At 43.7% G+C, this 14173-nt stretch overlaps 1 long non-coding RNA gene across 1 annotated transcript in view; it reads right to left on the reverse strand.

The window, feature by feature from the left end:
* Positions 1-531: 531 nt before the first annotated feature.
* Positions 532-14173, reverse strand: part of LOC115055317 (uncharacterized) — a 42170-nt gene continuing 28528 nt past the window's right edge. The window contains exon 3 of the long non-coding RNA XR_003841676.1: positions 532-1176. This is a non-coding gene — a long non-coding RNA (uncharacterized LOC115055317). The remainder of the gene's footprint in view (positions 1177-14173) is intronic.

Here is a 14173-nt window from a genome sequence, read left to right on the forward strand (position 1 = left end):
GTTCCCTCGATGCAGAGACTCATTTCACCTCGGATTCCTCCAGATTGTGTCCGCTGCACATCAGAGACAACAGCACACACTGTAAACTTTGCTCTACATCAGCTGAATGTTTGTTTAAATATTACATTATTCTTTTTTACTTACATTTAGTCAGCCTCCGGAGAGTAGACTTGTCAGGCTGAAGAGATAATATTTTCACATCACTAGATCTTTTATTTAGCTGCTGTTGTTTATCTCTGCTGCGTAGACTTTTCTCCCGACACTCCTGGTTTGTCTCGTCAAGTCGAACTGATGTAAACAAATTTCCCTCTATGGTAAAGCCGCATGTTTACTCGAATACATTTTCAATTTATCTTGTATTTTGCATTGAAGCCGGTCAGACCAAGAGAATCTTTGATCAAAAATATAAAATGAAACTTTTGCATCACAAAAATAAAAATACACAAATCTTCACCATGCTCAGGCCAAAATATGATAACATCACATCAATAACTTAAATGATGTTTATTCTGTAAAGAAATCCACAGTGTCTCAAGACATTTGTTCATTTTCTCCAACGTAACCTTGTTATTTTCTTACATCAAGAGATTCCTGCTGGTGTTGATATAGAATTGATCGTTCTGTTTTGGTTTGTGTTTTGGTTTCTATTTACTCGTACATGTGAGCACATTTGTGTGTGTGTACTGTTCCTGGCAGATGTGTGGTCTTTGTGGCGGCTGAAGTAGCTGTCAGAACAACTTGACTTACGCTGCCTTGTGTCACTTTGTGTGGGCTGGTAATTTACTACAAATGATATTGGATTCTCTCTCAGCTGACAGCCAGCAAAGTTGTTTGTCAGCTCCCTGTCCCTTCGAATCCCCAAATGTTCACCGTCCTCGTGTGGTCGCAGCCACACCTCGCAGCTTTGAAGGTCAAGGACATGGCAGCAGACCCACCTGCTAAATCTTTAATAAGTCAAAGAGTCAGCCCCATCTGGAGTTCAGCAGTTCATTGTGGCACAAGAGGAGGGGGGGGGGGGCGGTCTTTCAGGAGGATCCTCTGAAAGCTTCTGCAGCCAGTTGTTCCCCTGATTTCCTTTGCAAAAATGACACCTTCTGACAGCCCAGCTGCTGTGCTGATTTCATGCCCACAGGAAAGACGTGGTGTGATGCAATCATGGTGCCGGCATGGATCTCTCTGGAGGCAACACAAAGAAGAAAGAGAGAAAAAAGGATTTCCCTAAACAGATCTAAAAACCTGCACACTTCAGAGTTCTGCGATGATGGTTACTTTGTGTACTTACTGCAACCACCGAGTCATCAAATCTCCTCACAAGCCACAAATACATCATAAGTGCAGTATCTACTCGGCAACAAGTGATTCTCTGAAAGAAAAACTCCTCTTTTTCACTTTTCCTATTTTGGATTCAGCAGGAGGCATCTGCCTGCAGACTGCAGCCATGAGAGAGGTGAAAAGTTCATAATCCTGAAATTAGAATATTCAGCAGGATCAAGCAAGGTGACTTCATTGCATAATTTAAGTGATAAATTCATGCAGTACGATGGCAGTGATTAACTGAGCCAAAAGCAGCCTCTCTTTTTTTTTTTTTTTTTTTTTCCAGCATGGCTGCAGAGAAATGAGAGAAAAAGGGAAGCACATCAAACCACCAAATGAAAGAAAGAGTGTATTGACAGGAATTAATTACTTTTGCAATGTTTGCCACTTCCTCTCTGTGTCTGTAGCAATTACACAGGCACCTACGGGAGAGGATAGGGTGGGAGATGAAAGCGCCGTGAAACCAGGACACGAACAAAGCCAAAAACAGAGAGAGGAGGCCAGTGCTTGAACACCATGGCGTGACAGACAGCCTTTGGGGCTGTTTTATTCAGCTGCCAGGAGCTTTTTAGGATTCGTTTTATCTGCTCTGCCTTCCCACCCACCCTCACGCCCACCCCTCTGGATGGTGCTCCAGATGATTTGTGTCCAGTTTGGCTTCACTCGAGCCAACACAGCCTCTAAAAGCAGACACACTCTGCCTCCTTCTCTGCAATCAGCCCACCTGTCTTGCGTTTGAGAGCCGTTAAACCTCTTTTCTGCCCAAGCGAGCTTGGTTGCATCTAAGTGAAAGGTCACCTCAGGCTGTATGTTCCAAAGATGAATTCAGACTGTCTAATTCTCATTTTTCTGTCTTTTGAAATCTTGTGAAAACACAAAATTACTAAGAACACCTTTCTAAAATGGACGTTCTAAGCATTTCATCGTTGACTTCAATCAGTCAGCTATTCACTACTTTTTTTTTTTTTTGCCATGAAAATTGCCCTTTTACGTGTTCAGCTGAACCTTTGAACCTTGTGGACATTTCTCAGATATTATGGCCGATTGTTTTTGGCAGGTGCTAGCCACCCTGATTGACTACACTAAAGCCAAATGTTACCATGAGTATGCCGAAATGCTTACAAGAACAATGTTAGCATGATTACACCAAAGAGCAATGTCTGCAATGCAGTCATCTTTAATTCCGTACATTAGCATGCTAACCTTAGCCATTTTTGGGATAGTTGCTGCTGGCATGTATTCCTGTATTTACCTAAAACATTCAATTTAATATCTTCATGTGCAATTAGCATCATGTGCAAAGTATACTAATTTATGTTTATACTTTCATTTAGGCATTTTTGGGAACACTTGTAAAATTTTTATGTCGTACTGTTACTATAAACTGGAGCACAAGAGTTTCTTTCTTGATCTTTCACGAAGATTTATCTTAATTGAGCATATTAGCATGCTAACTTTAGTAATTTATCTAATAGGAGTTGCAAACAGGATTAAAAGCACAATCTAATGAATTCAGGACAGGGAGAGAGGTTGGAAAAACACAGAACCATCAACAGGAGTCCAGCATTGATTCTTATTGGAAAGAAGCCTATTCTGTCTGGTTACAAAATCAATATCAGTCAAAGTCAGTGAATCCTTTGTGAGCCAGAGTTCATTGTGTCAACAATTACCAGGCAGGCAGTTGTGCACGACACATTTTGTTTTCCAGTTAAATATAACGGGTTACTTACTAAAACTGCGATTACTGACGAATTACTGGGTGCATTACTCAAAGGTGGAAGCTAGTAAAGAGAGGTTTGCAGGGTAGCTTGTGACCTCCTAATTTATGTTGGATAAATCTTATGTATCATCATTTATTCCTTTTTTTTTTTAATCCATACCTGCAAGTAAATTGAAAGTGAAATACAGTGGAGGAGAAAGTATAAGTAAAGGTACTGCTACTGAAGTAAAATTTTATGGTTGATTGGAGTATTTCCATTTTAAAGCATCATGCAAAATGACTGACATTGTGCAATCACGCCAAAAGTTTCTGTTTTATAAAAAAAAAACAAAAAAACCAAACCCTGTATACTGTAAATAACCTGATGAGATGTCCTTTTAAAAGGCCGGCAGGAATAACCACAGCTGAATAAAATTCAACAAACAGCACATCTGGGCTCTCAAAAATCCTTTTAGGGATGGTTTAAAGTCCCAGTTGCTGGCACTCAGCTCTTGTGTTCTTCTTCAGACCCAAATTAGCAGCATTAGGCTCACAGAGCCATCTCATAAATGGATTTCATGTTGTGTGTGAAGCATCATAGGGGAATCGGCGCATCATGTGGCCATCTGTCTTCATACTTCCAGCCTCCTGAGTCGCTTTCCCAGAAATCAACACCCTGAGGTCTGAGTCACAGTCGGTCTGTAAGCAATATCAAATCTTTTTCCCAGTGAGTGCAGTCTCCACTCTGTCATTACAGACGTGTCACTCTCCAGAAAACATTACAGATGATGCCGTTACTAAGAGGCTTTCCTGAGCCGCACATTACCTCCAGGCTGGGAGATGTTGGCGTATTGATCACTGACATCACATCCATTTATTTATAGCATTCCAAGGAGCAGTGTGTCTGTACTGCTTTTAAACTCACCATGACATCACTGTACATAACACAATCTCTAATTGATTTATTCAATTCAAACAAATGCATCTTTTGTACTGATGCAACAAATGCACCAAAGAGTCCGAGCAATGTTTTGGGGGGATTTTTTTTAATGGACATTTTTTGGAAGATGTTTACTGCTCTCAAAAATGAACAACAAATATGTATCTAGAGCCAGCATCTAGTTAGCCTAAAGACCCGAGACAGGGAAAAAAGCCTGGCTTATCATTTAGCTCCATCCGAAAATCAATCTAAATGAACCTACTTCAGCTAACTCAGCGTGGAGACGAATACAATTTCTTTCCAAATTATGAAATTATTAAATTCAAGTCAATAGACTAAGAGAGCGATACTTGTTTGTTGGTCTTAATAAGGCTAAAAAGGTTCATCCTTTTGATTTTGTAATAAAATGTTACATTATCATATAATATGAATTGAGCAATATAAAATGTATACGGATGTATCATGTGTACAGGTCAAAGGAAAAACGCAGCTGACAGGGAGCACCACATGCTACCAGTAATGGAGCTGCATGTCATCAGATGTTATCATCTTCAGTCATGAATGAATATTAACACTGATATTATGTTGTTATTACTCCATCAGCGACTGTCCTTCATAGCATCTGGCCATGTTTCTCTCCCATCTGCTGGCTGCCTGTGAGGACAATGACTGGGCTCACACTCGGGTGAAGTTACCGGCCAAATTGGCCACCCCCGTTTGGAGCCACAGACCAAGTTGGCGTCCCTGTGGAGTGGCACTTGGATATTTGGTGGGCCCGGTGTTCTGCTGCTAATTGTGTGGCAGCAAAGGCCGCTCTGGCAAATGAGTCCCTCCATCACTCCATTGTGCTTTTCTGTTTTGCCAGTGACAGCTCCTGCCTGGTGGGACAAGACCAGGGCACGCAGAAGCATATTTGGATTGAATGGCTTCTTTTTTCTTTTTTTGGGGGGGCTTTTTTTCATTGGCTCGGCTATATTTCACTTCTATCATTTAACACAGCTTCTGGTAATTAGACGAATTTTCAATTAAATGCATCCTGTTAATATTAATTACACAAACATTGTACTCTGAATAATATTCAGTCTGTGAAAAACACCTGGACTTGCCCACGTTTGCTTCAAGTGTAGACATGATGGATGTGTAAAATGTCTCCTCTAGGGGGCACTGTTGTATCAGGCTAAATCCCATGTCTACCACACCAATCTGTGTTTATGTCCTCACTTTGTAAAACAATGGCACTATATTCTTATCCAATCTAACCTCTACCTAGAGAGGGAGACGGATTGCATGGCACTTTCCCTGCTGCAGTGAATTAAGTCAGAATCCCATTATAGAAAAACAGATAATACTCGCACAATTCAATACCTCCATTGTATGACCAAAACAGGAAATATGGTACATGTTGACTGCAGGATATATGTCATTTCAAAGAGAAATAACTGAATGGCTTTCAGCGAGCAGAGTCCATTAATCGATACAACGCGTGATTCTGAATGATAGTCGCTCTAAGTAATAGAAATGACGAGCTCATTTGAATTATGGCTGAATTACTGGAGAAATGTTGATCCCTGCGAGAACAATAGGTCTGATCCAGGTCCAGGGTACATAGCAGTTTTATTAGCATGTGTAATTAGTTAGAGGTTACATATGTTGTCTATGTTCTGGAAGTCGAGTGAGAAGCATTGAGATAGTGCTTAATGTGCTGTATAATTTCCTTGACCTTGCCCTGACTATTTTACTGCATCGCTCTCCTCAAAATCCTTGATTGGCCTGCCCCTCACATCTCACCTTCGCTCTTTTTACCACCAGTTAAACCCGCTCGCTCCTCAGGTATTTGAATGTGGATACCATCTTTCACTATGTTATTGGCCTCCTTCTCCCCTCCCGTCCTTCATTACAAATGATCTCTCAGCACTAATGAGTACATGTCTAAAAATACCCTCCTTGTCCAGAGAGCTGGATGTGTCGTGGTGCGTATTGAGCTTTAACAGATGTTAATGGTTATGGAACATCAGAGTGGTGTAATGAATAAAAGGCACAGCAACTCCGACTTCATTTAGGAAGAATATTTTAATATTCAACACGCGTCCGCACCCACCCACTGAAATTCCGCAGCCATTGATTCGGTTTAGACGCACCCCCCTCCCTGACATCCCCTCCTGACAAGCTTTTTAACATACCGGTGGTGTTCCCTGTTGCCATGGAAACTCCTCATGACCTTTTCCTGGGAGGTCGATCTCATGTCAGTGTGTTGCTCAAAAGATTTCATTCCAGGTCTCCACTCAACGGTGGGCTTTGCAGTTGGACCTGTTCTCCTGGTTTGACAGATGAGGGAAACGCTCCAACTGGACTTGGTCTGAGGGTGAAAGAAAATGTAAGGTGATGGATGGAGCCGTCACCACCCTCGTCTAATTAACTGACAGGGTCCCCTCGTTGGCCGCGTGAAGTTCCTCTGACTCAGTTTGTGGAGACATTCGTTGGCATGTGCATATTTGCTTTTTCCAACCTTCCCCACAGAGGAAAAATGAAAGATACTTGAGTCAAGTTTATCTGCTCTTGTGGTAAATTAGTTAAACAGGAGAGGTGACAGCACAGGAAGAGTTTGACAGCAAACCACTGCTGTCGATTAGCTTCTATTCAAGGTTGTTATTGTGAATTCATTTATCCATTCATCTTCTACTGCTTGTCTGTTTCTAGGTCGCGAGGGGTGCTGGAGCCAATCCCAGCTCACTCTGGGTGAGGGCGGGGTCACTCTGGACAGGCCGCCAGTCCATCACAGGGCCAACACACAGAGACAGACAGAGACCAACAACCACTCACACTCACACTCAGACCTACGGGCAATTTAAACATGATGTCTTTGGAAGGTGGGAGGAAACCCATTGTTGTATCCCGACCCGTCAGAGCTACGGAGAACTCTTGCTACCATCTTCTTGCTGATCCTGTAAGCTACCTCGCTATGTCCATGCTACATACAAAATGGCAACAGGAAATAGTCACACAAAAAAAAAAAACTCAACCACAACTCTGTTTAAGTGGACATATAAATATAAACGCTTGTTACATAAGTAGATCAGGCGGAAACGGTTAGTATAAGAAGAAAATTAAGTTCAACGGCATGATGAAAGTGAAACAAAAATGGCAGTTCGCTGTGGCTATCATGTTAGCAATCTTTGTTTCACATGTTCACCACAGACACGAGCACTGTAGCAATACTTTCATCTATTTCATCCAAAACAGTGGAGTGAACAAGCATATTATGAAAAAATACTTCACCCAAGATATATGAGTATTCATGCAGACATGCTCTCTGTACTCTGGGAATCTGTGCTGGGGGCCCAGACGATAGTCAGTCTCTTTGCATGATCCAAGTCGTAAAATATTGTTTGTACTTTCCTTCTTTTTCGGCCAAAGGAATAAGGCGAACAATAACACCAAACACCTGCTGTGGACAAATTAGTCATGTCTTTGTCTTACACCAGGCTCAACTCATGAGTCTGCAGACTTCCCAAAACAACATTAAGGCTTAACAAACCTGGACATTACACAGTGATGCACAGTGACTGTTTGGCCACATTCAGAGAAAAACTCAGGGTGATTTCATCAGACATGTGTTCATTATGACCAAATCAGAAGTGCCAAACAAGCAAAATGTTTGAGAGTCAGCTACAAACGGGACCCCACACCCTTTTCCTCCCTCCGTGAGAAACTGAGGGGAGCTGTGGAGTGTGAACCTCCCCCCATCCCAGCCCAAAGGGTTCGAATCTAATTCAGACAAGATGTTGGATGTTCAACAACCTCCTTTTTTCATTTGTGCTGCAGATCTACATGAAAAGGTGGCGAGAGGCAGGAGCAGACCTCTCTGGAGGGGTTTCATTAGATATTACAATCTAAGCTTCCTCCAAGGCCAGGGTCAAAGATGGCTCCTATTTGCACCTTATTTCATGGCCAGGAAGATAATCGACCCACGCAGAGTCCATCTGGTTCACATGGAGGTCTTGTTTGGGAATGGCTCTTGTAGCACGCAATGCAGCCCAGCCTGCACGGCCCCTAAATCAGAGATAAACAAGGATTGCTTAAACAAGGAGTAACTCAAAAAAAAAAAAAAGAAGAAGAAGAAGAAAAAAACCAAAACAAACTAAAGTAACTCCAGCTTGAAACGGAATTACTCTCAGTTTAGCAGGTTCACATTTGCAGACGACAACATGTGACAATCTTGTGAGTTTCCGGGCCCTGACTATCAGTGACTCTGTTGTCTTTGTACAGTCTTGCTGAGCGTGATAATGCCAGTGTAACCTCCCCGTCTGTCCTCATGGTCTGCCTTGTGTCCTTCACAGGCGGTAATCAGATACAGTGGTATGATTGTGGAGCAAACAACCCGGGGCAGTCCAGCTGCACAGGAGTAAGGGCCTCAACCCTTAAACGATGATGTCACAGCTCCCATGTGACAGGGCTCAGTTTCACTGTCAGATCAATTATTCACAGTGTTTAATTGGATCAGCTGAATCCAGTTCGCTCCAGGGATCCATTTCCAGTAACAGCAGCTGCAAATAAACCCTGAGCCAGCACACAAGATATAAGGCCCCAGATCGATATCCACTGACTAAAGCAGCTCACGCTGATTTAAAAACTACACAGATAACATGCAAGTGTGCTTCACTGAAAGGGAATAATCCACATGTTAAAGCATACATTTCCTTATTCAGCTTAATCTGGTCTGCTCCACGCTGGAGCACAGAGTGGGGAGTGGAGGTGGTGATCTCAGAGAGTTGGGTGAAGGCCATTCTGTGATGATGCTGCATTCATTAATCACGCAGTCATGTACAGTGGCGTTCACAGCCTCTTAGTCATCAGATATTCCCCTGGCCTCCGCTCCACTCCCTCCTCCAACACATTACAAGCCGCCCAGTCAAAGCTGGCCTTTGTGTGCGGGGTCAGAGTTGAGCAGGACAGTTCTAACCCTCCCCCATTAGTGCTGGGTTTCAGGATAGGGAATATTGTGCAGAGATGCATCCATTCACAAGGCGGTGGGGATCAAAACACAAGTCCTATCTCTGTGGAAAAGAGGAAAGAGCAGCTCATTCATTTTCAGTCTGAGGGCAGTAGTCACAGATGCAAAGGTCTCTGGAAATTTACTTTTCCAATTAACAGTCATCAAACAGTCATCTCTGTTTTCACACGGAACCCACATTGTTTAGCTTGTCTTTTTTCAAACATTAACCACATCGCTAACAGTTTATTTAGCATTTATTTCTTCTACCCAACTCAGTCTTATCATAAGTACACTTGAATATAAACAAATAAGCTGTTAAGCGATCCAACGCACACACCAGTAAGTGACCACGTTAGTCACAGAAAGCCCGTTTGCTGATTGAAAAGATTTGTAAGGCTCCTGGTTCCCATCATCATGAAATTACCCCGAAGGCATGAATACATCTCTTTCACTCCCTCCATGTATGCAGTCTTCTACCACCTATAGAGGCAGAACTCACAAAGTCCCGCGTGTCTCTTGGGCAGTCAGATTCTCAGACATGTTCTTTCGTACAAAGGTAACAAAAATGAGCCGAGCTGTGACTCCACTCATGTCTTCTCTTTTGACTGAGGAACATTACTTTCTTCATGGACACGCCATCCAATAGCACCTCACTGCTTCGCCTCAGGTCTCTCCAGAAATAGTCACGAATGAAGGCTGATTGCACTCATTGAGCTCTAAAACAAAAACAAGAGACTTAGGAAACAAAGCAAGATCACAACTTATTTTTCACCTACTTTTAATATAACTGCAAATCTTTGGGTACAAGTGGTTTCATCAAACATCAGCAGCTGCACGAGCGCTGTACCAAAAGGGAGCTAAAACTGATTAAAAATCAATGGCGTCTTGAATGGATCAGGGCAAATACAGAGAGAACTGATCAATATTTCCCATCCTCTTATTCTATAAATCATATGTGTTGAGAGAGAAACGGACTCCTCAGTATGGAGGACCAATGCCAATAGGGCGTGATGACCTTGTGACTGCTGACCTTTTCGGTGTTCCTCTTCAACCTGAGGGGACGCGGTGTGGAGCCTCAGCTAATCGGCTTTGTTCACCACTCAACTGCAGCTCTAATAAGCCTATTGATCTGTATATACATCGATCCAGTGTTCAGGCAGCAGCCGTGCTGGGTTAGCAGGTTGTGTTGGTAAATTGTGAGGGGAGACAGTGGTGGATTTACAAGCGCAGCGCCCCCCACGTAGATTATTATCTCAGCTTAAATGGGCTGAACGAGGTATACAGCAAATGCACAGCGTCACAGACGCTGCTTTTATAATGTTCATATGCTCGTTTTACCTGTCGGCCCGAGGGCATCCCAGTGATCAAGTGCTCGCAGTTTATGGCTTTCACATTATGGAAGATGTTGAGTGTTGCAGGCGAAGTACAGTTTACATATTCAAAACATGTATATATTGAAAAGGGCATTATGTCAGATCCACAGAGACACCCCCCCCCCCCCCTTCGCTTACTGGTTGGCTCTGCAATAATAAGGCAGAGAGGTTAGTTAGAAGCTGCTGTTCATTCATGTTGTGAAAAATTGTATTCAGGTTTGCACTTGGCTCACCCCAGTACACTGTGGCCTGATTTGTTTTGAGTCTTTGCTTGGATTTCTAACAGATGTGGCATTATAAAGCTGGTATTCGTAGTTTTGTGTGAAATATCTCTGCATCTTTTCGATAATTAGCTATCAAGAGGATGTTTCTTGATGTGTTTTATATTTCCTTTCACTTGTATGTATATTTCATGATTGTGATCACGCCGGCCTCAGCGATGCCTCGTGTGTAGTGCTGATTATCAAATATAAGCATGCTAAACCATTTAGCCTCAGAGAGATGCTAGCGTCTTTGTCATTCAGGAAACAAAACTAAAAGTGGCTTGGTGCTGCACTGAGTGAGTTGGTGCACTCATGACTAACGTTAAACACGACAAAACGTGCTGCCTATTTTTGACCACTTACATAAACAGCAACTGTTGTGCCCTGAGCCCTGACAAGTCTCCTTCGAAGCATCCTGCCAGAGAAAGGCTCCGAGAGGAGGCTGCTGTCAGCGTCGCACACGAGCATTCAAAAACACAGTGAGTCACACAGTGATTGGCCAAGGAAATGAATTCCCTGTGAAAACCATCTCACCAGAGCCACACCTTGTTTACTCACGGCTGCGCTCCCCTTTCCTGACTATCACTCAGTGGCAAGAAGATTGCTGCCTCACTTACTGTAACTCCGTCATCATCACAGCTCTGATGGTAACAGCACTTGCCTGGCTAAAAAAAAAAAAAAAAAAAAGAACCCAACGTTCAGTTCTTTCATAACAAACATGACCTGACAGGAGAAAAGGCTGGCATAAAAGAGCGAGGGCAGTCAAAAATGGCATTGGGTTAAATACAGATGCAGAGATGAAGATATGAATTAGGGCAAAAGAAGGGAGCTCAAATGGAACAGACAAGCCACAGTTCCTCTGGGCCGTTCATGAATCCAGCCTTTACTGTGAAGTGGCTCTCCATTCTGATGAAACATTTCTATTTCTGGACCAGCCTCTCCTCGCCCTTGCTCGGTAACCACACACACACACACACACACACACACACACATCAGAACATGCTCAGCGTGCTGGACATCACACTACAGGTTATTGTGGGTGGCAGATGTAGTCATTCAGACATGCATAAGAGAGTGTTCCTCTGATAAGGGTACATGCACTTACTCTCTCACATGAACATGCATGCATGCACAAAGTGAAAGTACAGCGCAGTAGAGGCGCAGTCTACATGAATCAAACAGAGCAAAGGAAATGCTTTGTGCCAATGCCGAGGTCCTTTTATTTTGTGTAATCATTGTACATGTGCACACGCCCTGGAACACAGTAAAGTCCTTTTTCTTGGTGCTCACATGAAATTAGGGTTGAGTAACAGCGTTGCGTAATTCCTCTTTGTTTTTTCTGGAACTGATGCAGGAACTGTACCGAACAAAAAGTCATACAACAGCTATGTCCATGTCCCGCTCCCATCTCCCACGAAGCCCCGACACCCCCCGACAACCCCTCACTTTCTTCCTCTCTTAGCCCCCATGGCAACAAATATTTCATGTTCTCCTTCCCTTACAGAGTGAGATCACCAGTCTGTCTGTGTATGTGTTGCAAATATTCTCATCTCGCCCAGCCAAGTCTGCCCTGCCCCCGTCAGACAGCAAAACGCTTGCATGTGTCATTTTTGGCCCGGAGGGTTGACGAATGAAAAGTAACAGTTGGTGTGCATGTGTGCGTTTGTCTGCTTGTGCCAACATGTTTTCTGTTTCTCTTATTTGTGGATGTTGTGAGTCTGGTATGCTTTGTGTTTCTGGATACTGACTCTGAGTGCTCTCTAGCCACTGGCTCTGAGCAGAGGTCAGAGGTCACAGCGCATATTGTCCCAATATGGAAACGGCTCTTCCAGCTCCGCTGCACAAAGGCTGGCCACACTGAGCTCTTTGTCATAGCTGCCAAAGAGCCCAGTCAGGTCAACAATACTGCCTCCAAACCAATCAACAAAGGTTGGGTTTTTGTGTGTGTGTGTGTGTGTGTGTGTGTCCGTGTCCCAAATACACATAAAAGAATGTACTTCCTACACCAGCTGCAATATAAACAAAATACCAGAACATTTCCCTCTTTTGTCTGTAGTCTTCAAAATGGCATCAGAACCATCTGGCTTAGCTCTAGCTGTTATGAGAGGTTGGAGAGGAAGAGATGGAGTTGCTAGGAAGTGGGAGGGTGTGGGGAGGCAAAATGGATGGAGGAGGAGGAGGGGTATCTACTGTAAAATCCTGTTATGCAACCCCCTTTCTGTGGCTGGCGTATTGCATCTGTTAAAAAATAAAAAAAAAAGGAGGAGAAAAACAGCTTTGCAATTAGCGCTCCGTGTCCTGAGGGTCCTGGTCTCTCCCAATCATATTGCTCTGTCCTGCTCTCCCCAGTGTGCGTGTTGCTAAGCAGATGATGTGACTCAGGAGCACACACTGCTCTTCTTATAGTGTCAGCGTGGAGCAGACGTGCTGATAGCAAAGCTTCCACTCTGCCTGCATGCGAGATGATGTTTACTGGAACAGTCCAGGTTTGCAAATTAAACCAAGCTGGGTTGTTGTTTTCTCTGCCTCGGCTGCTCCCAGCAGCGCCGTGAGGGTCGGAGATTTGGACGAAGCTCTAAGCTCCTCCTCCTCCCCACTTATATTTTGGGCAAAGCTAAGGTTTACAGCAACTTAGGGTGTGGTCTCCGTACACGGGGGCTTCCTCTGAGCTGAGTGGGTTGTTTATGAGTCTGGTCCTGCTTCCTGACTCTTAGATAAGGACCACCCACCAAGGCCTCATCACTCCAAATCCGTCAGCAGTTAATGATCCCTGGGGAGGCTCCGGCATTCTTATAGTGCAGCACTGATGTAATTACTCAGCATTTATCAAAGTCTGAGGGAACATGATCGCTACGAAAATCATAAACAGTAACATATAATGTGAGAGAAGCATTTGCTTTCGCTCAGCAGCTTGTTAACATACCATTTTATGGCTGTTTTCATAAATGCAACATGGAAGCATGTGTCCCCTTGGGCCATGCTGTTAAAAGGGGCAAAATATGTCAGGTTCAAACAAACCTAGCTCAGGCAAGGCCTTTTATCTTCATTGTTCTACTAATTGTTATAGAGTTCCTTTCAGAGGTTAATCCGAGTTGAAACTAGGCGGGTGTGTAATCTGAGACTGAAAAGATTTGATGTTGAGGCTGCTCAATTAGGTCAGGCAGCACTGAAATGATGCCTCGCAGAAGCACTCAATGCTCTATCGGCTGATGGTATAAAGAGAAAGAGGACGCAGAGGCTGTATTTCATTGTTCCACATGGCTACGGCTAATGGCCTCCATCCCTAGTGTGAATGGAAGGTATTTGTGTGAGAGTGTGATGCATTATTTAAGAGTAAACACGGTGGAGACAGAGAGGCCCAGCGGTGGTGGGGTAGTATTGATTGTGACAGGCCAGAGGAGACATGCACACCTCTCTTAAGTGTCTGGGGCTTCTCACAATGCCCCCACAAATCAACTTTTATTGCTCTGGCTTTGGAGTCTCCACAGTCAGCAGCCTATCAGGCAAAGCAGCTTAGTGGAGATAGCCTGCGGCTGTCCCACAGTGGGCCTTAACGCTATCAATCGATCATTCATCACTAGTCCCTAAGAA

Source organism: Echeneis naucrates, chromosome 15 (assembly GCF_900963305.1).
Source record: "Echeneis naucrates chromosome 15, fEcheNa1.1, whole genome shotgun sequence".
NCBI lineage: Eukaryota > Metazoa > Chordata > Actinopteri > Carangiformes > Echeneidae > Echeneis > Echeneis naucrates.